We start from the raw sequence: 25,865 nt of genomic DNA on the forward strand, positions 1-25,865 counted from the left end.
GATGAACTATTTCGTCTCATTTGCACAGCATGTGTCCAGAAACTTGAGTCAAACCCAAGACAGCTATGTGCTGTTGGCCAAGTCACTTAACATCTCTGAAGCTCTGTTTCCTCAACAGTAAAATGGGGATAAGAACATCCCATGGGTTATTACAGGGATGAAATAAATTAACATCTGTCAAAGTGCTTGGCAATAAATGGTGAGTGAATAAATAAATGATTAAGTTCCAGACAGGTGAGTTGATATTATAAATCAGTTCCTTTGGCTTATTTCACCAGACCTATTTGCAATGATAAAAAAAAAAAAAAAAAAAAAAAGGTATGCCTTAAACCAGCGGTTATCATACTTTACTGTGCATCAGAATTTTCTTGTTAAAACACAAAATGCTGGTTCTCATCCCCCTTTGAATTTCTTATCTAATGGATGTGGGGTGGGACCTGAGATTTGTATTTTCATCAAGTTTTCAGGTGATGCTGATCCTTCTGGCCTGGGGACCAAGCTCTGTGAGCCACTACCTTAAACATTTAATAACATATAACTACTTAGATACAGCTTCTACCATGGTTCACATTGCTTGCTTCCCTTGCACTAGAGGGGGTCAGCCAGGAAACGGCTTTGTTTCCCTACACTGATTTAGGTTTCTACATTATTTCCAGCCTCATTAGCAACACAGCAAGGATGGATTACAAATTCTTCGAAGGGCAAAAGGGGACTCCTCCATCTTGCTTGCTGCTCTCCCCCAAGCTAACTCACGTTAAGTTTCTGTCACTCCAGCTAGTCCATTCTGACTCTGGGTGGTACAGAAACCTGGGTCCTGGGGTTTTAATTATTCATGCACCTGTCTTACCTGTCATATGAGAGAAAACCACAGAACCAGCCAAAAAAATAACTGATTGTTTCAGGAGTACCGGCATTTGACAACTTCCAAGAAAAGTAGGAGGTAGTAACTTAAGGACACAGACTTAGGGATAAAACACATTTAGGTTTGAACTTCAGCTCTGAAACACATTAGCTGTTCAATCCAGGGCAAGTAATTTAACCTTTAAGAGCCTCAGGTTCCCTACCTATTAAACAGAGATACGTTACCCATTTCATAGAGATGAAAAGTTTAAATGGGATATTATACTTCAAGGCTTTATAATAGTGCCTGGCATAAAGTCCATGTATCTGGTAAGTGCTGCTATTATTATTATTAGTAGTAGTAGTAGTAGTAGTAGTAGTAGTAGTAGTAGTAGTAACACTTGTGAGATATTATATTTCTACTTTATAAAAGGGGTGCCTGAAATAGAAAATGTGCTGATTTCATAATCAATAAAGAAATCAATTTAAAGTAGCTTCACACATAAAAGCCCAAATGCCTGGTACAGTGTGCATGCACATGATAGGTTCTCAATAATTACATGGTCAGTGAAAAGGAACATGGATAAAGCTAAAATATCTTAGAGTATAACTTCCAAAGACAGAAGGATAGCTGAAGCAATGTACTTATTTCTTAAACATATATTTACAGTTCAATACTGTCATTTGTCTTCCCAGCAAAAATTGGTTTTGGAAGAAGTCTTGCTCCAAGACTGAGTAAGTGGTGACAATACTGGTTTACGGAAGAAACACAGGAAAAGGGAAAGCACCAACACAACTCAGCTTAGCAACAGTTGCTTTAAGAAGAGAAAAGCAGAACATCATTTGGTGAAAACTGGTGTTACACTTGGCCTTTTACTTGCTACTTGAACTTTAACCTTTCATTTAACTTATGATCTCATGAATTCAACCGAGAAATCAAAAAAGATTTCTTTTTGTGAGATGTCTACACAGATAGTCTGAATGCTGGATTTCATCAACTACTGGAGAACGAAGTACAAAGACCTCATGTGTTACCGCTCTGGCAAGCAATTCAAAACTGAAGGAAATATCTTTCAGTTCTCATGACAACAGTAAGCAAAGATTAGTTACGGATCACTGTTTGATGCTAAGGAAGATAAGTGCTCAATAAACAAACCTATGAAATATTCAGTACATCTAAAAATCCACCCCCACATGCTTTAACAAGGAAAGAAATTCCAAAATGAAACTCAATCCTTCTTCTTCACTTACAATCAGTGTTTCCCATAATGATGGACTCAGAATAACTTAGGTTCTTTGGATATAAATAACTTACTTGATATGTAAAGGCTCACATGAACCCTATTCTTTTCTAAATTCAAAGAGAAGAAAAAATTAAAAATAGTAGCAATCTTTGGAACAAGAGCTAGAATGAGGGTAGAAGTAGAGAGTCTCACTCTCTGTTCTCTTTTAATTGGCACGAATATTCATGGAACAATAAAAAGCTTCTGAGCAACATGGGTCTCTGAACAAGTCACATCTCCCAGAGGTAAGTGCAGACTTAGAGGAAACAAGTGATAAGACAAGAAAATAATAGAAGGGGAGGAGAAAGCAAGGACCATAGCCAGTAAATAAGCATCTTCCTGGAAACAAGTGGAATAGGACACAATGGTGCTAAGACTATGTGCCTAAGGACTAACACATCTATTTTTTACTTTTTTTTTTCAAATTAATTGAAAATCGTAGTGCCACATAGTGAGCCACGTTAACTCAGCACTCACTATGTGCAAGGTGCCATACTAGGGATAGTCAAAGGTGGATAATGCCTTGCCTTTAATTTTAAGGAATTTACAATCTAGTAGGGGATAAGACAATGTACACAAATATAATATAATATACACAGTACGGTACACAGTAAACAGTAAATGAGAATTAATTAATTTTGGAACTTAGATGGTAGCTAAAGGTTCTGGCTTTAACAGACAGAATGAATATGAGGGAGGGAGAATGAATTAGGGAGGGAGAACCCTAAAGGGAAAGAAGAAAGAGCTATGGCTTTAAAAGAATGTGGTCGAAATAATTTAGGAGATGAAAAGATCTTCACTACACCCTGAGCAAGCAATATGGGGTCTTCTAACTCTCGACATATTACAAATGAGAGGAGATAGAAAGATATTAAACAATTTGTAGGATCTATTCCAAGTTTTCTCTGGGTAGACAAAGCAGGTCTCTTAGGCTGCTCAGGCTGATCCTCTCAATTCTACTTCTCCAGGAAAGAGACTTTAGAAATCTAACTGGAGAGTCCTTGAGCCTTAGTTCCAATCGCTAAAGAAAAAGCAGCTATGGAAAGCTTCGAATGTTAACTGTTACCAAGATAAAAGGTAGAGAAGGTTGGAGGAACAGGAGGAGGAAAAATACTGCAATGTGAGCAATTAAGGTAGAAAAAGAAGGTTCTATTGAAAAGAAGTGCTGGAAAAGGTGAGCTGGGTTCAATGGGGTCTTTCCGGTTGCAGCAGCCCCACACTCACGAAGAAGGGCTAAGACAGCCATGATGCCGCTGCCACCCCGCCCTTCGGTTCTGTGCCCTTCCAAACTTCCCAGAGCCATTGACCTGGTGGTGTTCCAGGGAGAATAATTTAGCTCCAATTACTTAAGCTGCTTTATTGGTTTCACAGAGAAAATCCCTTAAATCGACTTTCACAAAACCAGACAATGCCACACAGAGGGCACAAACGTTATTTCCGCAAATGCTTTTCTTTTAGAGACAATTAGAATTTAAACAACAAAAGAGGCAGGGTTTTTTTTCCTCTTAATTCAGTGGAAAACCCCCAATCCAAAAGCTTCCCACAGTTAAAAGAACCACAAACATTTAAATACAAAAGATCCATTTAAGGGTTCAAACTGAGAAGGTTTTTCTTTGGGAACTATGCTTACTCAGAAAATAAACTGATGAGGGAGCAAGTCCTAGGTTCTCCTTCCTTCACCATCCCCCACTCCCAAATCTGCCAATTATCAGGAAATAACTCCCCAGATGCATGCTAATGGCAGTCACCCAGAATGTACATCTGCTGCGTGTATGAAACTTGCTTTGACATAAAACTGCCAGATATAGAATTATTCACTTCAGTGCTACCGCAGACTGCTCCATCCAAAGGCAGAAGCATTTGGGAAGTTCCCTATTTGAAAAGAGAAAATAAAAGACTACTCATTTGCATCTTTCAGTCCAGGTTCTCCTACTAGAACACACAAAAACTACACAGATAATGTCAAGGTGTTAATTTCTACTTTGAATCTTATTGCCTGGAAATTTTAGGGAAAAACTGTACGGCACGATAACATAAACAGGCAGATAACTACAATTCAGGCTTTGGGAAGATCAAGGTGCATCAGAAGGAACTTATGAGGGGAATGGGCACAGGACAGCTGCTCAGGTCAGCAGGGTCCCAGAACAGTTTAGCAATCCAGAATTAAAAAATTCATCTCTAGGACTTAAAAAAAAGCTTCCTAACAGGATTATACAACAAAAAGCTCCGATGCCAATGCATTAAAGGCACCCAGAAATGCTTTTAAAATGAAAAAAATAATACCATTTTCAACTTAAAGTATAGGTGCAAAGTGGTAATTTATTTCTCATGTTTATGAATTAAGGAATAATGAATTAAAATAAGTAGCAAATTGAAAAAAAAAACAAAAAACAGAGCCTGAATAAAAAACTCTCCTTCACTGAAGGTTTGCTTTTGGCTTTCATTCGCACACCTACACAAACATAGATGCTCGTGAACTGGCTAAAGGAAGAGTCCAAATTTAGACAAATGCACGTAGTCTGATTTCACAGTAACTGAAGGACTGAGAAGTTCAAGTTAGGGAGCAGCTATGCAAGTATGGCACCAGATCCCAGGAAACTATGGCATCTATGGCCAAGGGGAAAAGATGAGAACCTTCTTCCGAGGTTGTTCTTACAGAACAATCCTACTTGGGACTGCTCTTCCATACTTGTTTCTCCCCTCCTTCCTTCTTTTTCCAAAAGATGGTAGGGTGAGATTATCACCAAGCAGAAAATATAAATTTATGAACCATTTACTTTTCCATTTGACTAAAATTTCTAAGACTCAGAGATGGTAAGTACCATGTTGTTGTATGTACACATGCACAGGGCAGTTGCCTTAGGCTCATATTTAGCTTAAGTAAATCAAACTGGACACTCTTGATAAAGGGAGGAAGGAAAAGAGGGAGAAAGGGATGGAGAGAGAAAAAGAGAATATGAATAAATGAGTAAAAAATAGAAACTGTGAATCTTAGATCCTTAAATTACTTTAGTCCATATGAGTTCCCCATAACCATTATAATATACACTGTAAAGAGCCAGGATTGAAACATCATCTAATGAAATATCTATTTATTTCAATATAAGCTCCTTTGTAAAAATTTCCTTGATTACCCTTGCCCATTATATCTCTTTGGATTCTCATACTATTTATCGTCTATGGGTTTTGTTTTTTTGCTTTTTTATTTGTTTGTTTGTTTTGCCATACACCCTTCCTTTTATCATTAACTTTGTTGATTAATTCAAACTGAGACTACTCTTGTGTGAGAGAGTTGTTTTTTTGAAGATGCTATATGTGACTGAGACCTTTGGCCCACTGCCCCCAGCTGAGCAGCCCAGGGCCATCCCTCCTATTCTGTGCATGTGCCCCTGCTTGTTCTGGAGAAAAAGGGAGATGAAAAACATTCAACGACCACTGAAAGAACATAAAGACCACAAGGGTGACTTTTAGGATGAAGACCAATTCTAAGAAAAACAATGCTTCAGAAACCTACTGTTTCGCCCTATGAACCTTTGCACTCATGGCCTCTTTGGATTTTTCCCCAGTAGATGTCAGCAGGCAGGGCCAGGAGAGCCATATGCATTATGGTCATCATGAGATCAGCCTGTGACCAGGCACGAAGTGGCTGTGCTTGGCTTATGCATCTCCGTGCCCACGTGCAGTCCATGATGTCATGGAGACTTTGTTGTCTCCTACAGAGTATTGTATACCATCTATCAGAATCTAACAAATAGCTCAGTTTTCAGTTCCATCCCACCTGTCACAATCAGTTAGACTTGACCGATGAATATTTTGTGAATTGTGAATTGTTCAATGATTGTGAAAATAAAGCATTACGATTTAAGCCATCCTTCCCCTCCCCCAAGACAGATGACATATTTGGTTAGAAGAAATGTTAAGAGACAGTTTGAGAAACCTTTAAGTGAGAGTGCTTCAAGCTAGATAACTAAATGGTTCTCCAACAAGTACAGGTGTCTTTAAAGACAAGAGATGGAATACATCTTTTCACTTGCTTAAAAAACTGTTCTTCCTAGTAAATTGCTTTCATGACCACCAAAAGTTAGACACTGTCTTCAAACTCAATAGGAAACTGAATTTGACATTGTTTGGTAAATCTTTAATGAAAAATAACTAGAACCAATGTTATATTTTAATATGCTTTTCAAATAAACTGGAGTTAAGAACAGCAGTCAGGAAATTCTTTGCCATCATCTCTCCTGCAAATCCCAGAAATAAAGAGCATACGACATAAAAATAGCTCCTTGCCCCAGTTCTTCTTGGCTCTTGCCTAGATAGTGATTAAGAGAAAGAACTGTGGTGCAAGTTGGGTGTTAAATGTTAATTCTTTGCCTTTATCCTATTTTAAAGGAGCCTCCCTCCAAAAAATGTTGTATAAAAAGTAGAAACTTTTAGTGTAATACAAGCTTATTTTATGCTTATGGATTTTTAAATAAAAATACCTTACCATTTATATTAATTTTTAGGTATTTATGGTTTTGTGTTCTCTAAAGACAGAATTCCACATTCAGGACACTCCAACTTAGACTCATCCCCAAGACCTTTGCACTTGCTGTTCCTTCTGTTTGATAAGCTCTTCTTGGAAAAGGCTTTCTCCTTTTAATAATTCGGATCCCAACTCAAATGTCATCTCCTCCGAGAGGCCTGACTACTCTAAACAGAACAGCTCCCCTCGTCATTACCTACCCACCTTACCAAATTTACCTTATTTACAGCATTTATTTGGACCTGATATTGTCTTATTGGTCTATTCGTGTGCATGTCTGTCTATCGACTTCCTCCACTAGATACGAGCTCTATTCTTACAGGGTCTCAGGCTGTCTCATTCATTACTGTATCCCTGGTACCTGAAAGGGTATCTGGCACATGGAAGTGCTCAGGGAATATCTGATATCTGACTACTTGCCATGTCTACACGAATGGTAACAAGAATTAACATTGGTTAGTAAAGTGTTCTGACTGCATACTCTTTTATAAATACCTGCTGTCCTCACTTTCACATTGTGGCTGAGGCCCAGTGATATCAATGGCCTTAGTGGCACTCTCTTCTAGCTGGAACATATGTACAACCTTGACTGACAGTGTTGGTTGGTGTAGTTACCTTCAAACAGTTTCTGTCTGCGAATACATAACAAGTCTTAATGTGGTAAAGAGCAGCTAATGGCATCTCTTAAAATAATAGCTAAATGAACTACCACATTTTATAAAGCACCCTGTCATATTGGTCAGTTTGAGGTTCTTTAAAACATTTGTCAGGTATTCTTAACTCCCAAATTTATTTTGTTAATGAGATTTATGCTTTTCTTAGACTAATTCGATCTAAATCCTTATCAACTGGTCTTTTTAAAAAATTTCTTTAAAGACAAAAGCTGATTTAAATCACATGCCAGTTTGAATCAAAAGAGTTCAGCCATACTACTTGAAATTTTAAAATTTCTGACCATAGTGCCAAGAAATCTAATTTGACCAAATTTAGAAAGTTAAGCACAACTCTACTATTCATTTCTAAAACTTCTACTTGGTATCAGTAATTCTCTCCACACTTCTGAACTATAACAAAGAGATTAAATTAACTGACTTAAAAGAGTCCAAAATATCTAGTTTCTTTTTTTTTTTTTTTTTTTTTTCAGAATCTAAGAAACAGTTCTGATAGTTACAGAATTTTTTAACCACAGATTCAAATCTCAATGCATCTGGCACTGTGTGTGCATGCATGACTCTGTGTATGCGTTTGTATATGTGTGTCTGTGTAATCTATCCATAAAAGAAAAAAGAAGTTGACCTTTACAGAGAAGGCTTCTAAGAAAGATTAATGAAAATGAAAAACACTTCACCTGCTTAAACTATTAATTAAAAACAAAAGTTTTTATATATATACACACACACACATACATACATACATAGTTAAGTAACACAATTTAAACCTTTAACCTTTACCCTGAAAACTCTACATTCATGTACAGGCTTATATCAACATGGAAATGAGTGGTACTGGATATATTCTAGAGTCAAGACATTAGATAAATCCCGTTTTTGAAATCTTTTCTCTTTTCTGGGGCATTTTCTTTATCAACTACCAAAGGAAATAATTCAGTATTCTATAGGACTGATGTGTGCCCTTATCTTTTCTTATACACTGCCCACTTGAGTCAATCAGAATTTTGCTACTAACAATTACGCTACTTAGAAAAAAAGTACAATGATAGAATTCTGTAAGTGAACTACTCTTAGTAGTTTTCATGTATACCTGTGGTCTTTACTAATAGTAACTTGATATATTAGACTTTCACAGAGGAATTTTTAAATCACTTCAAGTTTTTATCCTGATTGCCTTATTAATTGGAATGTCTGGGGAATGGAACTGCACATTTAATTTTTGGTTTAACTCAAGACTTTTCAGAAAATGTTTTGTTTAGCCTTTGATGCTGAAAATATTTCATAAATGCATTAGTCCGTGTGTGTTTCCTACAGTTTAGCCACTTTATTCAGTAAGAAAGGAACTGGCAGGAGTTTGTAGTCATAGATATTATTCATTGTAGTAGAATAAAGTACAGGAGAAAATAGAGGAGATATATTCCAAGACATATTCTGAAAATTATTTACAATATATTCCTGGTTATAGTTCATTTCATTTTGTCCTGATGTCCCCACTCTTCTGAACATAAAGAGAAAAAGGTCAATTCAGATTTATTGTTAGTTTGGTTCTAGTCAGCAGAGGTTTCATGTATGGTACTTCATACTATTTTTCCATTAATCGAAGGCATATTTTCGTGAAAACTGTGTTTTTTTTATTGCTAAACAAATATTCATACACTGTTTAAAAACTAAACAATGCCAAAAACTTTAAAGAAAGTTAAAAAATCACTACCTAGAGGTAACCATGGTCTACCATGTTGGTGAAAAGACATCCATCCATATATGCATAACTGCAGATCTGTAAACTGAGATGGGATTATCCCTCGCAACCACGTGGCTTAATTGGTAAATCCAGCAACACTTCTGTGCTATTAAGATATCCTACGTGATCATTTTTAATGCTTCTATTTAGACCAAAACCTGGTGATGAGTTAAAATTTTTCCAAATTTTCTTATAAAATACTGCTATGAAAAATCTCCAAACTTTGCACATACATCTTTGCACACTTGTTTAATTATCTTCCTAGGATAAAATTCCAGGAAGTATAAACTATATTTTAAACTATATGCCTATTGAAGCACAACCAAGAATGTTTCCTATGAATAGATATTTTGTACATTTTCTCATTCAGAAGTCTGTACTGATTGGTAAGCTGAGCTAAGATTTATATCGTGAAGAGACCAAATAACTATTTAAATGGTATAAAACAATTCTAGGAAGGCAGATGGCCTACTGTCCCAAACTAGAATATTTCTATCACACATGAGCCTGCAGGGCTTTGGCCCAAAGCTCCCACAGTACCTTAATGAATACAAGTGGTCAGGGTTGTGGTTTCACATTTCATCAGGGGAATGCCCACGGACAAGGATAGGATGTCAGGTGGAAGGGAGATTTCCTCACTCAGCACTTTCTATTCGCTTCTAGCAGCTGGCTCCAGGCAATGTCCAGGGGATACATACACCCCACTCGTTCATTTGTTCTTTCAGCAAACTTCACAGAGCACCATTGCTCAGGTACCAGGTGTGGTCAGGTGGCTCTTGCTCAGAGAGTATGCTCAGTCTAGCCAATGACTACAAGACCAGGTGAGTTCACAGGGAAATACTCTGCCTCAAGGAATTCAGGAAACTCTTCACACAAGGGACAGTAGAGCAGGCCTTTGGAAGGGTGAATGGGTTGGATTACCTGGACAGAGGGAGACTTCTTCTCTGGTTGCCCATTAAATATTCTCTTCCTTCCCCTCTTTTGCTACCTCCACAGCAGGAAGTTTAACTACTCTTTTTTTTTCCAGCCTCCCTTGCAACTGAAGCAGCTGGAAGATGCAATTCTGGCTACTGAAACAGAAGTCAGGTAGGGGCTTCCGGGAAGGCATTTTCTTTTTCTGATAAAGGCACTGAAGTAGTTAGTCCTGAACTTCACTTGCTTTTGTCTTGAATGCACACCTGAGGTGTGAAATTAGGTAACCAAAGTGTGAAGATGAACATCACTACATTTCTGAACTAGCAGCAGCAGCTGTCTACCTTTAGAATTCTCGTTTTGTGAGAAAACAAAGCAAAAAACCTTTTCTTTGTTTATACCACTGTTAGCCAGATATACTGCTATCTATAGCTGAAGGCATGCCTAACCAATACATTACTCCTCCAACCAAAATGGTCTCTGGATAGAGGCAAGAAAATTAGTAGCGAATGAGGAGCCAAGACAGGGCAAAAAGAAGGATGACTGCTGCAGGCTTCAGATTGTGCAACTTAACTCTCTTATGCTCTCAATATATGGCCCTTTCAAGTTCAGGAGGCATAGTTAAGAATACAGGGCAACTTTTCTCCCAAGTGTCAAGGCCTAAAACAGCATATGAGTGTGTGTTTTATTTAAAAAAAAGTCAACACTGTCTGATAATGAATTTGAGAACTATGGTTTCCTGAAGATGCACCAACTTCAAAAGTACCCAAAACAAAACAAATCCTAACAAGAATCATAGAACCAAAGAGTAAATATAATGTAGGCATCAAAAATGAGAGCGAAAAGGCAATACAACCAAGCAAAGGGAATGCATGAATATAATGCCATTTCTATATGCTGTCTTCATCTTGCAGAAACATTAAAAAGTCATATGAAAAGGCCATTTAAAAATTTTAAAACACAATGCAATATAAATATGACTTACTGTTGAACTGCACACTTGAAACTTACTGGATTTTGTTAACCAATGTCACAATAAAAATAAAGAAATTAATTTTTTTTAAAAAGCCAGCAGCCAAAGTGCTATCATCCCACTAGAATTAAAAGGAAGATAGACTTCTTTTAAATCTTAAGAGAAAAGAAAGCAGCATCTAGACTATCATGTATCTGGGCCAACTGAACAGTTTAAAGGTAAGATTATCCAAAGATGCTCAAGTGACCTACAAATGATGTAAAGTGATGTCTAAGGAGAAGAACTAATGATACGAATGTATACAGTTTGTTAGAAAAATGAGATAATGAATATGCAGACAGTTGTCATAACAAATCTAATAAATGGCCTAATAACTATTTCCCAATGTAATGAGAAAATAAGGTATCATTTTAATATGGACAATTTATAAAATCATAAATGGGGAGGAACATTGTGTTTTGAAGAAAATAATAGCAACAAAAACAATGAAACAATTATAGAGACATTTTCTATATTCCCAAGGGTGAGGGAAAACATCCTAACAGGTGCTATTTTGTCAATCTATTTCTCTGGAGCAAATAACCAAAAATCACCACACATTGGAGTGTGAAATAGAAGATGTGCAATAAATTTCCAGGAATGAAAATCATAGACTTTAAAATCTAAGAGGATAAGATATTGACTGTTATTTACAACTATTTCCTAGTATCTTGTACAGTGTCTGACAAATACTTGTTGAAAAAAATTAAAAACTTCCTACATGAACACAATTTTTTAAATAATGAATTTAGCTTTTTCAAGTCACAGAGATATTATTCAATATAAAATACACATAAAGTTGTCAAATGCTATTCAAGAAATAAAAAACAAAACAACAACAGATAAAACATTCTTATGAAGTAAGTTATGGGCCCACACATTCTGCAGGTCACTCTCAAATTCCATTCTAGAGTCTATTAATCAAAATCTGACAGATAATATCTATTACCATTTTCACTGAACAATTATGTTCGTTATAGAATAAATCTCTAAATCAACTAAGGGATATTTGCCTTTAGAAGGAAAGATTGAATTATATTATCTTGAATTAGGTTACAGGCATTGACCACTTGTTAGGAGCATTTCTCTCTTGGTTGCCTAAAGTTTAAGAATACCTTCTTATCCAAGCAACAACCAATCAAGATTTAATCTGAAGTATGTTTTTTAATGGGACAATAAGAAAACATCAGAGATTTATTTAGCACTTCCGAAACACTTTATGTTGACCATTTCAGGAAATTTTCCTAAGAATCACCTTGAGATGGATTATTGCTGTCTCTGTTTTATAGATGAGCAGATTTGTGAGGTTAATTAATGAACCCAAAGCCACACAGTAAGCAATGGAGGAGAGAGGAACACACGGGGAATGTAGAAATCCGACTGCAGAGCTGATTCCTAACCACCGTGATACAGTATGATTGTATCAGTGGTAGTGATGGTGATAATAATAATTGACAATAAAACTAATAATTACCCTGCATGTAGTTGCTGGAACAATCTTGCCCATATTTAATCTTTATAGGTTTCACCAGACCTCAGTTGTCCCTCTCCTGCCAAGGGCAAAACATCTATTTTGTAGGACCAAAGTATTAAATCACCGGACTTAGGAATTCTTTATCAAAATCCAACTGTTTTCTCTCCCTTTTTATCTTAGTGCTAATGACCCTGCAGGGAGAGGAAAAATGCTTAGCATCTCCTCCAGGCCTCTGATCTTTCCTCACTGCTTTCACTATGGTTATATGCCTGAAATTGTTACTCTGGCAGAATAGACGGTACTTTTTAGATTCTTCAGTTGCTTGGTGCCAGAGAAAAAATGAATAGCTACTGTAACTGCACTCTGAGTGCATACTTAAGATATCTCCTCTTGGTATGGAAACAACAAAATAGATTCACATGGCTTAAATTCTGAGAACCGCTGTCTATAGCAGGTTATGCTGTGGTCCTAACACGACCTTGCTTATCCTATTGGAAATGTTAAAAATTGGTAGCTTGTGTGTTTCCGTAATTCTAGTTCATTGAATAAAGAATAGGCTATTTAAAATTAGATCTTAGCTTCAGTATTTTATCTTGTTACCAACTCAATCTTTACATGTTTATGGCATGTTACAGTGATATTAGAACCATGAGAATTGGCTTTCCTAGTTACTTCTGAACTGAAAACAGGAATTATTAAAAATTAACAAAAAGGACAACTGCAAGATGTGTGAGTTATGTGAGTAGGCAATCCATAAATAAAGAATGCACATGGCTAGCAAACATAAAAAAGTGCTCATCTGCACTAGTAATAAAATATTGCAAATTAAAACAATAACATGAACATATTCATCTATAAAATTGGCAAAGCAATGAAAAAGTTAAGTCAATGCTGTAGCGAGTGTAATGAGGTCAACATGTCGCACAAGTATAAACTGGTTCAACTGGTATGGAAAGCAACTTAAGAGTATGCTTTATCATCAAATCAAGATAATTTCCTTTATTCTCCAGTTTTAGTCTCATATAGGACAGACACGTGCGTGCACACATACCCCCACACACGCACACTATAATATTTTAAATTTGGGCCCAAACACCACTTTGTCTCATGAGAAACTATTCTCTAGAGCAGGGGTCCTCAACCCCTGGGCTCTGGACTGGTACTGGTCCGTGGCCTTTTAGGAACCGGGTCACACAGCAGGAAGTGAGCGGTGGGCAAGCGAGCGAAGCTTTACCTGTACTTGCAGCCACTCCCCAGCACTAGTATCAAGCTCTCAGCTCCAGCTCAGATCGTCAGGCATTAGATTCTCATAGAAACACTAGTCCCTGGTGTCATAAAGGTTGGGGACCGTTGCGAGTCGAGAGAAATACTGGAACCCTCAATATGCCAGTTTGCCTGTCTCCAAAATGCCCATGTTCACATGAAGACATTCTATGCTAATATGTTGGAGGGGAAAATGGCAGGAGAGAGGGAGGGTATCACTCAGGGCTCAGAGTACTCAGGTATCTGGGTGAACTTGAACAAGTAGTTTAACTTCTTGAAAATGAGAATATCCTTTTTACAGAGTTACAAGGATCAAATGTGATAACGTCTATGAAAGTCCTTTGTAAATAACAAATCAATACACATCTTTTGAGACCTCAAAATTTTTATTTTTTTCAGTTTTCCTTTTCAGTGTCCACAGATGTCCCTCTCAAAGCACTGTATGTAGTACGCTATCCTTTCATCCAGGGGACAGACCTGCTCTCGTAACATTTTTATTCTTACTAAATTTACATAATTATACCCCTACTCTACCCCTACTAATGTTGCTCAGCAGAGTAACATTATTAAAATTTTGTATTACACTTAAATGAGGCAGAAATACTACAAACATGAAGTCTTCAGGGAGAGGCAAGCAAGTATTAGAGCCTTGGATTCGTGATAGAAGTCTATTATTTAAATAGATAGCACAGACTGCCTTACGTAACTGTCCCTACCAAAGGGGAGACTGGCGTGACATCTGACAGAAATTTGCTCTAAAAGGATTTTGTTTAAATTTTTCATTAGACTGCCTTTATAAAAAATTGAAACAGAATATTCTCCCAGTGGGGGAACAGTTTGCTAAAAAGATGAGAATTTACAATTACCTTTTTAACAGTCTTTTTAGGACTCTATGCTTTCTTTCTATGCCTAAAATGTTAAGCAAGTGTTTGGCTTTGAAATTAGGGAAAGAAAAATAAAAAAAACCCCGAAATCTTCCTCTAGTCCAAGAAGGAGGTTTTCAGTCTCTCATGTCTTGGAATGGCAATTTCCCATTATTAAAAGCCTTTGTTCTTCAGGCAATGTGCTAAAACAACAATGGGCAATGGGTGCCTCACTTCTGGGCTGATCACCAGCACACTGTGTAAAAATGCCTTTTTTTTTTCTTCTCAAGGTGATTAGGCTGGTGGGGTGATGAAAACAGAACTACAGCAGAATTACCATTCATTTCCCTCTGCTGCACTGCAGATTCTTTCCGACCCAACACCCGTGTCCTCAGTGACATTAAGTACAGAAGGCAAGCTTTCCCTTTTTTTTTTTTTTTTTTATGGATGCAGCAATCCAAAGAACAGATGGGGAGATCCATTGCTTTTAGAAATTAAATATGATAATTCTGTTGCTCTACAATGTTAAAACATTTCAATCCTGGATGTTTTAGGGAGATGGGGATAAAATCTGTATTTCAAATGGTGGGAGCCTGCTGTGAATACAGATGGAAATTTTATGGTTTGTCTAATGCTTGCCTATTTTAATAAAGAGAATAAATTACAGCAGCGTAACTTCATTCTATACTTCATGTGTTGCAGTATTGAAATAAAAGTAGCCATGTATCCCGGAATCTTTTATCTCTTTGCATTATTCAGTTTATTCCAACCCTGCTTCTGAAATTTTTTTTTTATCAAGAAGAGCACATTCACAAAAAGGAGGGAAAAGAAAATCTCTAGGGGCAATATGGAATTCTTAACACACACACACATGCACACACCACACACACACACACTCACTCACTCCAAGGGAAGGAACAAAAGTACTCTTTGTCTGGTTACTATGAGAACCAAATGATAGAACCTCACCTTTGAGATAACGGTATACAATCGTGGAGAATAAATTGACACAGAATGTTTTACTTGCTCTCCTGTCACCCCACAGAGGCAGATAGGATCCCAAACCAAACACTGCTTCTCTACGTTCAAGGGTGTCTATTAAGCCTTTCAGCTTCATCCATGACATTTATTGATCATTCTTACTAAATTTCCATTAGTTCATCATTTATTCCATCCTACACAAAGGGTATACATACCACACGAAGTTAAACTATGATCACAAAACATTGCTGGCAATTTTTTACAGAAGTAGAAATGAAAATAGAGCCAAATTAAAATACAACAAGGAATAAAATTACCTGACATTTTTGTGACAGGCTGGAAATGGACTTGCTCCTCTCTCACTAACAACATGACACTTAGGATGCGCCGATGTGTTTTAGAAGCAATATGCTGAAAGTCTACATGGCCAAGTTTTGGGTCCCAATTCTTAGTCTATGCATGTACCTCAGAATGGTTCCCTAAGGAGGATAATATCTTAAAAGGAAACCCTAGTTTTAATTATCTTTCTTTGACACAGAAGACTCTAAGAACTAACATTAAGGTTCAACAATGGTGCCGGAATTCCTAACACTGCTGCTTCCAGTGGAGGAGGGACACTAACCTGGAAGTGACACAAAGGAACTTTCAGGGACAATGAAATGTAATATATCTTATTGGGGGAATGAATTAAACGACTATGCCTTTGTTAAAACTTATTCCATATATACTTAGGAACGTTGCATTTGACTCAAGTAAATTATAACTCATTTAGAAAAATCTCCCTGGAAACATTAAAAAATAATAAGATTCTAAGCCTAGAATTCCTTTCAGAATTTTCTGGGCATATAATTGTAAGGTAAATAAACAAAAAACATTGGACATTTGCATGAAAGCTGAGGTATTCCTGGTGCCACTCGTCTCTGCTTCAGTGCCACACTTTACGAAGACATTACCGTAAAAAGCTTAGTGTTATGAGATGAAAGTAAATATCACTGAGAATGCAATTAAAAGCTCTACATTAACTTGCAAGTTCAAGCTCAAATTCTGGGCTAGGCATTCCTGCCACTCTCCCCATGATGACTTGAGGGACTCTGGGACTTCTCAGATATATCTGAAGTAAATGTCCCAGCTGTGGTCCACAGCACAAAAGACTGAGTCTAGGAAGGCCACTCTCCATAGAATATGCGCGTGTCTCATTTTATGATAATTGGATAGCAGACCTCAAAGACAGATACATCAAGACACAGTTATTTTAATATAAAAGGACTCCTTTATATTGCCAAGTGCCATAATGTATTTTATATCTACCCAGGGAATTTTCTGTTTAATATAACTACTGCGACAAGCAGTAGACACCTGTTTTATCTTTTAAAATCAACAAACTATAGACTGTTTTCTCTCATTTTGTCTACTTTGACTCTCAACTAAACTCTTATTAGACTAAACTCTGTTTATTAGTTCTGCTGAACCTAATACAGATAAATAGTTGTCAGGCTAATACAATTAAAAACACAGATATACAAACACACATGAACACGAACATACAAGAATTAATAAAAAAATTAATCTCATGAATTTTGGGGTAATGGTATTCCTTACTAGTAATTCAGGCTTTACTAGTAAAGCAACATTTGTCATCAAAATTATGTATGCTTCCCCAGACATGTTTCACAAAAGGTCTGTTGTGTGTATTAATATTTTTGCACAAGTCTTTAAAATGCAGCTTCAAACTTTAACTATTCTTTCAATATAAGTACATTTCAGAAAAGTTATATCTAGTGCATGCTGTTACAGTTTTTGACAAATTTTCAGAGCATTCTTATATCTCATGTAATTATGCTCTAAAAGAACATATTTGTAAAGAAAAAACTATTAAATTATTATTATAATTATTATTATTTTAGGCGAGGCAACCCTTGTTTGACTTCACAGATCGCAAGGACCTTGTCAGCTTACAATCCCTTATTTTTTTATTTTTTACGCCTACAGCACCCGGTCTTCCTAGGTAGTCTCCTATCCAAGTACTAACCAGGCCCGACCCCGCTTAGCTTCCGAGATCAGACAAGATCGGGCTTGTTCAGGGTGGCATGGCCGTAGATTAAATTATTTTTCAAGATACTTCCTTTTAAATTTCTCTAAACTTTGAAAATTATACTTTTAAAGATGTTATATGAAAGAAATGGATTGTATTAAATGATCATGCAGTTTACTGTGGATGATTTTCTTCTATTTATCTCTTTTTAAAAAATCACTATAAATATAATGTTCACAAAATGGAAAAATATATTAAAGCATGCCACTGTTTAGGGGGTTCATTGTGAATATAATACTTACAGTATGTGGGAGAGCATGAACATGCCATCACAGTTCTTATCATGAAGATCGTCATAATCTAAATCTGAGATGCCTTTTAACTAGCACTTCTAAATTCATCATGCCCAATGAATGACAGCTTAGACAAAAAGCAATGGCTCCAACACTTCTCAGAATAATTCAGTAATGATTCTCCAGGTTTCTAATTTTTCAACTCAGTGGATTTCTGTTCTTTCGGGTGTTCTAAGTACAGACAGAGATTTGGCATTTTTGAGCTAGTACTAAAAACCCAAGTTAAAAGTCAACAGAAAGTAACATTTTTTACTTTGCAAAAATATTATTAACAGTTGACAGGAATAAGGGAAAGCAAGAGGAAGGGAGGGGGCATATTTTATACAAATGTCAACCAATCCCTCTGCATTTCTTTTGAAATACAAGGTATAACTAGCCTCTCAGATATTTATATCTGCCATTTCTGATATATGCTTCTCATCTCCTTCCTTTCTCCTCTACCCCACATTACGCCATCATGTCCAATGGATCCCACTTCTGAAAGTTTTTCTGTGTTCTCTATACCATCTGCTTACATTCTCGGTCTTCGGGGCCAGCTTCAGTGTCCATGTCACTCTATCCTCTGCTCTGGGAGATGTGCCCTTCATATGGCCTCCATTTCACTTTATATTTTCTATATCAACTACAGGAGGCCCTCAAATAACGTTGTTTCATTTAATATCATTGAGGGGAAAAAACTCAATTCTGGTAGGTGCCACTGTCTGTGTAGAGTTTGCCCGTCCTTTCCACGTCTGCGTGGGCTTTCTCTGGGTACCCTGATTTCTTCCCACATCTCAAAGCTGTGATGTGAGGAGAACTGGCGTGTCCACGCTGACCCAGTCTTAGTGAATGTGGGTGGGTACGGGTGGGCCTGCGATGGAAAGGCATCCTGTCCAGGGTGGTCCTGCTTTGTGCCCTGAGCTGCCAGAACAGGCTCCAGCCACTCAAGATCCTGAACTGGAAAAAGTTCAGGTTGAAAAAGAGAAATCTTTTTTTATTCATCTTTCTTAAATATATGTAGAGCTCATACTTATTTCAATGCTTACTATTAGAAGTGTTTTGAGGCTTTATTTAGTATTTTGGTGATTTGTTCTGTGACCAAAAATATGCTGTAGGAACTTAACTCTTGTATATATAAATTAACCTGTGGTAAAACTGATTATACATAGTTTTGCTTAAAGTCTCTGTATCCAGGATTATATCAATGACGGTAAGTGAGGACTTACTGTATAAAACTATTTTAATGCTTTTAAACTTGTCTATCTTTCTTACTAAACTACCAGTTCTCAAAAGACTAAAAGCATGTCTTATTTCTCTTTTTATCCACAAGGCATGTAAATATTCGTTGAACTGAAACACTGTTGAATCAAAATAATGTGGGTTTCCTATTCACTGCACTACAACAAACATTTCAGAAGTTTGTTCCTTTTATGTCCCTTTTTCTGGTTAATTTTTCTCTCAAAAGAATTCCACATTTATACATGTGTAACCACTATGCTGTATGCCTGAAACTAATATAAAACAATATTAAATGTTAAGTGCAACTGAAAATTAACTAACTAAATAAATAAAATAATTCCACATGCTTTAGTGTCTAAAGATTTAGTCCATAAAAGTTCATCTCTAAGAAAACCACTGTTTACCTATTGGTTAATCTGAAATAAATTAAAAAATCAACCTTTGATAAAGTTTAGCATATTACATAATTTGTCACTCTCTGGTTTCTCACTGATATTGAAGTAGTTCCATCTTTTCTAGTGAATTTTAGAGAACACTTTTATGATAAAGATAAAAATGAAAGCAAAAACAAAAATGGAAGAGCAGAAACCATGTAGAAAAAGAGACAAGGAAGAATGCAGGGTACATAATTGGTACTTAATAATTACTAAGAAAATAATGTCTAAGTATGAGGGATAAAGGAATGGGAGATATTGCGATGGAAAATACAGAAGATAAAGTATTAGCGAGGACAAAGCTTTTTCATCTTTATAAAGTGATACTTAGCTGCTATTTATAAATGTTTCAATGTATTCATCAATTAATAAAATGTATATATTTCAATGCCAACCAAGAGATAAAACTAAAAGTTAAAAAGAAAGGATAAAAATCTATGTGCAAAACAAAGTTCCCATGAAAAGGGACTGAACAGGGCTCTCATTGTCTTCTCCCTAAAATGACTGTGACCTTGGCTCCTGTTACCCACAGTGGCAACAGTTGAGGTTATGCTGTATCAATATATTAGGAGCCAGACAATCCACACTCAAAATACTGTCAATTCAGGGTACCACCTGATGGCCAGGGAAAAATTAAGAGGCCTATGCTATTATGTTTTATGAGAACTGGTTAAAGAAACAGAGAGCATTTAGATTGGAATGAAGATGCAGCACCAACACAGCACTATTTTCATCTATATAAATAGCTGGCATATGGGTGGACATAACAGGGTGCTAGATTTAGTCTCAAAATAAGAGAGTATATTCTAACAATTAGAACTGTCCAGAAAAGGGGTGGGCTATGTTTAGAGGTAGGACATTTCCAGGCACAGGAAATTCGCAATTAGAGACTGACTAGCAATTCATAGAGCTCTTGTCAAAGAGAAGCAGGTGCTGCAGAGGACCCAGCTCAGTGTGACCCTGAAGGTTCCGTCCACCTCTAAGCTTCCATGACTCTCGGCATTCTTTGGGAATTTTCCACACCACTCTGCCCTTCAAAACTGATGTATTTGTCTTTTATATAAGTCCTATAGGTTCAAATACAGATTTCTACAGTAGCTTTTCTTTTCTTTTAAATGAAATGAAACGATTTACTCTAATGAAGTGATTGAACCATTTATTTTAATATGTAGTCCAGAAAAGTCATTATTAATACATTAAATAAGATTTGAGTGGTTGGTATGAACACAGAGGCAGGATAAATGGATTTTTTCCACCCGTATTCATTGTAAAATAATTTGAAATCATGTTTTTTTGACTCGATCATGTAAATTTGAGTAAAATGTGATTCTCTTGCACATATAACACTTTAGTTTATGTAGCTTTGTAGTGGCTCCCATCAAAACATTTCCTAATAAAACAAGAGCGGATTCCCTCTGATAAGGACATGAGAAACTAAACTAGAATTAAATTGGGAAGTAGTAAAGCTCTTTATGTCTATTTGTGTGCAATCCCCCCTTTGCCTGGCAGAAGGTGGTAACTGTGCTAGGGGGCCTCTCCAGTGGTGAGACTGTTGGGAGGAGGAGGTGTCCTTCCCTTGGCTCAGGTAGGAAAAGTCGAAGGAGAATATAGGTTTGGCAAGTTAAAGTTGGGAATAATCAAAACAAGAAGGCAATTTGAGAAGAATCAAAACAAAAAATGAGTGAAACACAGGGAATTAAAGAGCTACAGAGACACAAACAAAGCAAAGCAATTAGGTCCTAAATGAGACCCAATATTATGAAAGCTGGAGTTACTGCCAAAAGCTAAATTTTATGTACTTTCCTAAAGTGCTATGGCATGGAATGTGGAAGGGTCCATTGTGCTTAAACGATCAAGAGATGACAGAAAATTTAAGAAGAAATAATGCCCATTGATGACACTGGAAATTAATAATTGGGAAATGGACTCCTAGAGCACAAAGAATGATGTCATAAGCACAAATGGAAGGCAAGATCCTCAAAGAAACCAAAGGTAAGAGAGTTTGAGGGACAGGTGGTATAGAAGACTCTACATTTGTCCCCACCCCACAACCATATTTCACCAATTTAAATATGTCCCTGAGGAGAGGAGCAGGGCTATCCCAATTTTAGCTCATGTATCTATTTAGCAAGACAATGCCAGACACACCAGGAACCCAGAGTGATCCTGCTCCAAGGAATTTCTAGTCCTGTAGGAACGTGAGGGAACTGCTGGAGCTGGGAAGGACTCTCCATACCACTGCGTCAGGGTCCTCAGTATAAAAAGGACAAGAAAAAAGCAGCTAAAGTCACAAACTTACGGGCCATGCCAAGATTCAAATCAAGACTTGGGACTTTTTTCATCTAGAGGTCTTCATATACAAAAGACTATAATTATAATTCCATGTAGAATACCTTACGTTTCCTAAGAGATACAGATAGTTATAAATAATTGTGATAGCTAAGAGGAAAGAAACTGCCCTCAGCTGAGTAAACCAGTGTCTCAGGTGGGATTGGTGATGAGCCCCAAAGAGCTGGAAGGGGCTGTGGGGGAAGGAGGTATCGCAGGCAGAGCAGCACAAAGACTTGTGGTGGACAAGTGTTCTGGGAAGGGTGAAAGGTAGAGTCTTTCTCACCAGAAGTACGGCCAACTAGGAGATTAGTGGAAAATAAGGTTGTAAATGCTGGCTCTCCTTTGAGAATGGAGAACCGTGAGTGCTATGCTAAGGAATCACCAGAAAGAAAGGCAGAAAATGAGAACACTGTACTTAGGAAAAAGATAAAGCCCTAATGTCTCTTGTGCCATTTTTCATAGCAAAAATTGAAATTAACTAAATATACAAAAATAAAAGATTAGTCGGATACATTTTGATGCATCCATAATGTAGAATCCTATAGATCCTTTAAAAATAGAAATGTATTTACTGACATGGACATATATGTTCATATTATATTGTTTGGTGGGAAAAAATGAGGTTACAAAACAAGAGGTACCACCATTATCTCCATTAATTTGGGGGGAAAGGAAAGAAGGAAAGAGAAAGAAAAGAGACGGTCAAGAAAAAGAAAAAAACTAAATATACACTTGCACAGAAATATATTAGAATAACATTTCGAGATGATAACAGTATTGCTTTCCCTGGGTGATCTCAGCCTCCTTGCACTGAATGTTGGGTTGACAATAGACATCAATTATTTACATGGTGAGAAAAACTAAGAGAACTCATAGAACGCCTCAGGATATTACAAGCAAGCAGGGAATAAAAGTGGCACGACAAGTATTAACACTGCCAAAAGCTTTGAAAGAATACTTTGATTGGACAGTACTATTTAGCAGGAAAACCTGTCTGTTCGTGGTTTGCCTCTTTCTCTTTAATTGTTCCTGGGAAACACACACCACAGACAGCCTCTGAAGCATCTTGGGAGAACTGCTAAAACTGAACTTCCGCTGACATGTTTCCAAGCAGATTTCACTCTGAAAGTCAAGGATCAGCTACCAGAGGGAGATCTGCAATGGGAATGCAAAGGTAAATCTATAACGGCCTACCCAGGGGGAGAAGGACTGGCTTTCCCCTCAGCTCAGAAAACCTATCAAGCAGATGGAGACTCCTGCAGTGGAGGTGGGATGCTGCTGCGGAATACACTAGAGCTTTTTTCCAAGAGATCTTGGGAAAGCCACTGCACCTTCACAGGACCCAAGCATCCTTACTCCCCATATCACGTTCAATGCTGTCTCCATAAACCACATTCTCTCCTAATAGAAATTAATATAAATTTGGTTCTGGGTTTGACTGCCCTGTGTGTATATATGTATGTATGTATGTATGTATGTATGCATGCATGCATGCATGCATGTGTGTATGTGTGTATGTATGTGTGTGCATGTATGTGTGTATACACATATACACACATGTATGTGTATGTAATATTTACAGATACATGTGTATATAATTATTACATTTTATATGAATACAGTTTTTCTCCATATACACACAAATTTTTATTTATTTACTCCACAGGGGTAATTAACTACAGCAAATTTCCTTTCCCATTTTTAACTGATGACTCTTACTCAACATGCTTAGCATAAAACAAACTCATTTCTTCCAAGTGGACGAGGAAAAGAGGAAAGAAGTGGGGAAGTGGGAGGAATTAATATTTTTTGAATTACTGCACTGTGCTGGACACTTCATGTTTGATTTAATTTTGTCTTCATAATGTCTCTTTGCAATAGGTGTTATTACAGATGAGGACACAGAGGCTCAGAGTGGTTAAGTAACCGACTTGAAACTATGCAGCTTAAAGAAGTGATCGTGACGAGATTTAAACCCAAGCCTAAGTGACTCCACAGCTCACTCCCAGGACCATTTGCTCATTTCGAAGAGCCTCCAAAAATCAATTTTCCTATTATTTCAGAGATCCCTAGCAGCACATTAAAAAAAAAAAGGTGTATTAAGTTCTATGTGCAGGTACAGCACAGATCATATGAATAATTTAGGTTCCACTAAAGCTGAAGTGACACTCTAGCAAAGCAGATCAAAGCTGAGAATGCCAAATGCACCATGAACACACTCCCTTCCTGACATTGCAAACAAAATCCTAACTAATGCACCAGAAAATAAAAAGATAATGCTTCTCAGATGGCAAATGGATGGCTATGTAATTATTTTAATCTTATCCCATGGAATATCCATTGAAACACATTATGCAAAAATCAAGATACAAATTGGCCTGTGAAGACAAAGTTTTCCAAGGAAAGCATGGAGAATACCAGGATCAGGCCCCAGCACAGTGGAACAAGAGAAAGCCATGCTGCTTTAACCGTACTGCACATCTGTGCAAAATCAAGATCAGGGCTCACATCAGCCCGGTCATAATACAGTCAACAGGGAAAACATGTATTTTAAATGTACTCATAGTTACCCTCAAAGATCCAATTTCAGCTAAGATGAGCATAATCAAAACCTTTTGAAAAGAATCACAGACTGGAATAGAGGATTATCAGGATAGCTAATTCTACAGTAATAAAGACAGGTGAATGTGTGAATTTCACATGCCTGAATTACCAGTATTAATATATTAATTCTATTTGGAATAAATGTGGATGGAATAAGTGTACATAACAAAACCATTTATTGTTACATGGCAAAAGATTCCAGCTGAGGAGGCATAGTAAGGCAGGGATCGTTAACAATGGCTACTCTTCACAGGAAAGAAATTAATTGCATTCAGAATATTTCAACACCAATATGGTTATTTTCCTGTTATTTAAGGGCAGGCAAATGCATTTTGAGTGTTGACAGAGCTAAGTAAATATATTCACTATGTTACCGAATCAAGTTGCAGTGGCCAAACCACTGAACAGAGGGCGAGCAAATCCTTATAGAACAGAGAGGGAGCAGTGGATAGTGTGCAGATCTGGTGACCTCAGAACCTCTCAGCATGTCTTATTCCCTTTACCCCTAACAAGCGGGTAGCAGGAATGTGGCCAGGAATTATGAGACTAGACATTTTGAGAATGTACTAATAGAAAACAAAATGCATTGTTCAAGGTTATGACTTTGGTAAATGTTGCTTCCCTAGACTATTGTAAATCCACAGTGCCAAAGTCAATTATGATCTTTTTGTACCTGATTCAAAATTGCTCTGTGCTTTGCAATAATACTTAATATCCTCATGTAACATTTGAAGATGAAAACATAGAGCTTAAGTGATGCATCGTTATTTAAAAAGCACTTCTTATCTGGTATTTATCATATAAAACAAATGAACAATAACACTGGTAATAAAGAGTGGCATAAAAATGATTTAGAACTGATTAGAAATAAAATAAAAAATGAAAGTAAAAGCTTTCTCTAAATGCAAGAATCTTATATGACCAGTAGATAATCTATAAGCAGAATAGTGAAATGGAAAGGCAGGGAAAGGTCTTAGAGCAGTGGTCCCCAATCTTTTTGGCTCCAGGAACCAGTGCTCCTATGAGAATCTAATGCTTAATGATCTGAGATGAAGCTGAGACAGTGATGCTAGTGCTGGGGAGCGGCTGCAAATACATATGAAGACTCGCTGGCTCACCTGCCACTCACTTCCTGCTGTGTGGCCCAGCTCTTAAGAGGACACAGACCAGTACCGGTCTATGGCCTGGGGGTTAAGGACCTCTGCCCTAGAGTCTGACAGCAATGGGTTCAAGTTCTGCCTGTTTTTTGCTTGCTATTACTGATAAATTCAATTTCTAAGCCTCAATCTCTTCACCTGCAAAATGAGAATAAAACCATCTAATTCAGA

The 25,865-nt window shown here is 37.0% G+C and overlaps 1 protein-coding gene and 1 pseudogene across 1 annotated transcript in view; both read right to left on the reverse strand.

Moving 5' to 3' along the window:
* ANK3 (ankyrin 3) overlaps positions 1–25,865 on the reverse strand; it is a 596,679-nt gene that overhangs the window by 270,372 nt on the left and 300,442 nt on the right. The gene's annotated exons all lie outside the window — the stretch shown is intronic.
* LOC111745790 lies at positions 17,546–17,664 on the reverse strand (annotated as a pseudogene).

This window comes from Pteropus vampyrus, unplaced genomic scaffold, assembly GCF_000151845.1.
Source record: "Pteropus vampyrus isolate Shadow unplaced genomic scaffold, Pvam_2.0 Scaffold165, whole genome shotgun sequence".
NCBI lineage: Eukaryota > Metazoa > Chordata > Mammalia > Chiroptera > Pteropodidae > Pteropus > Pteropus vampyrus.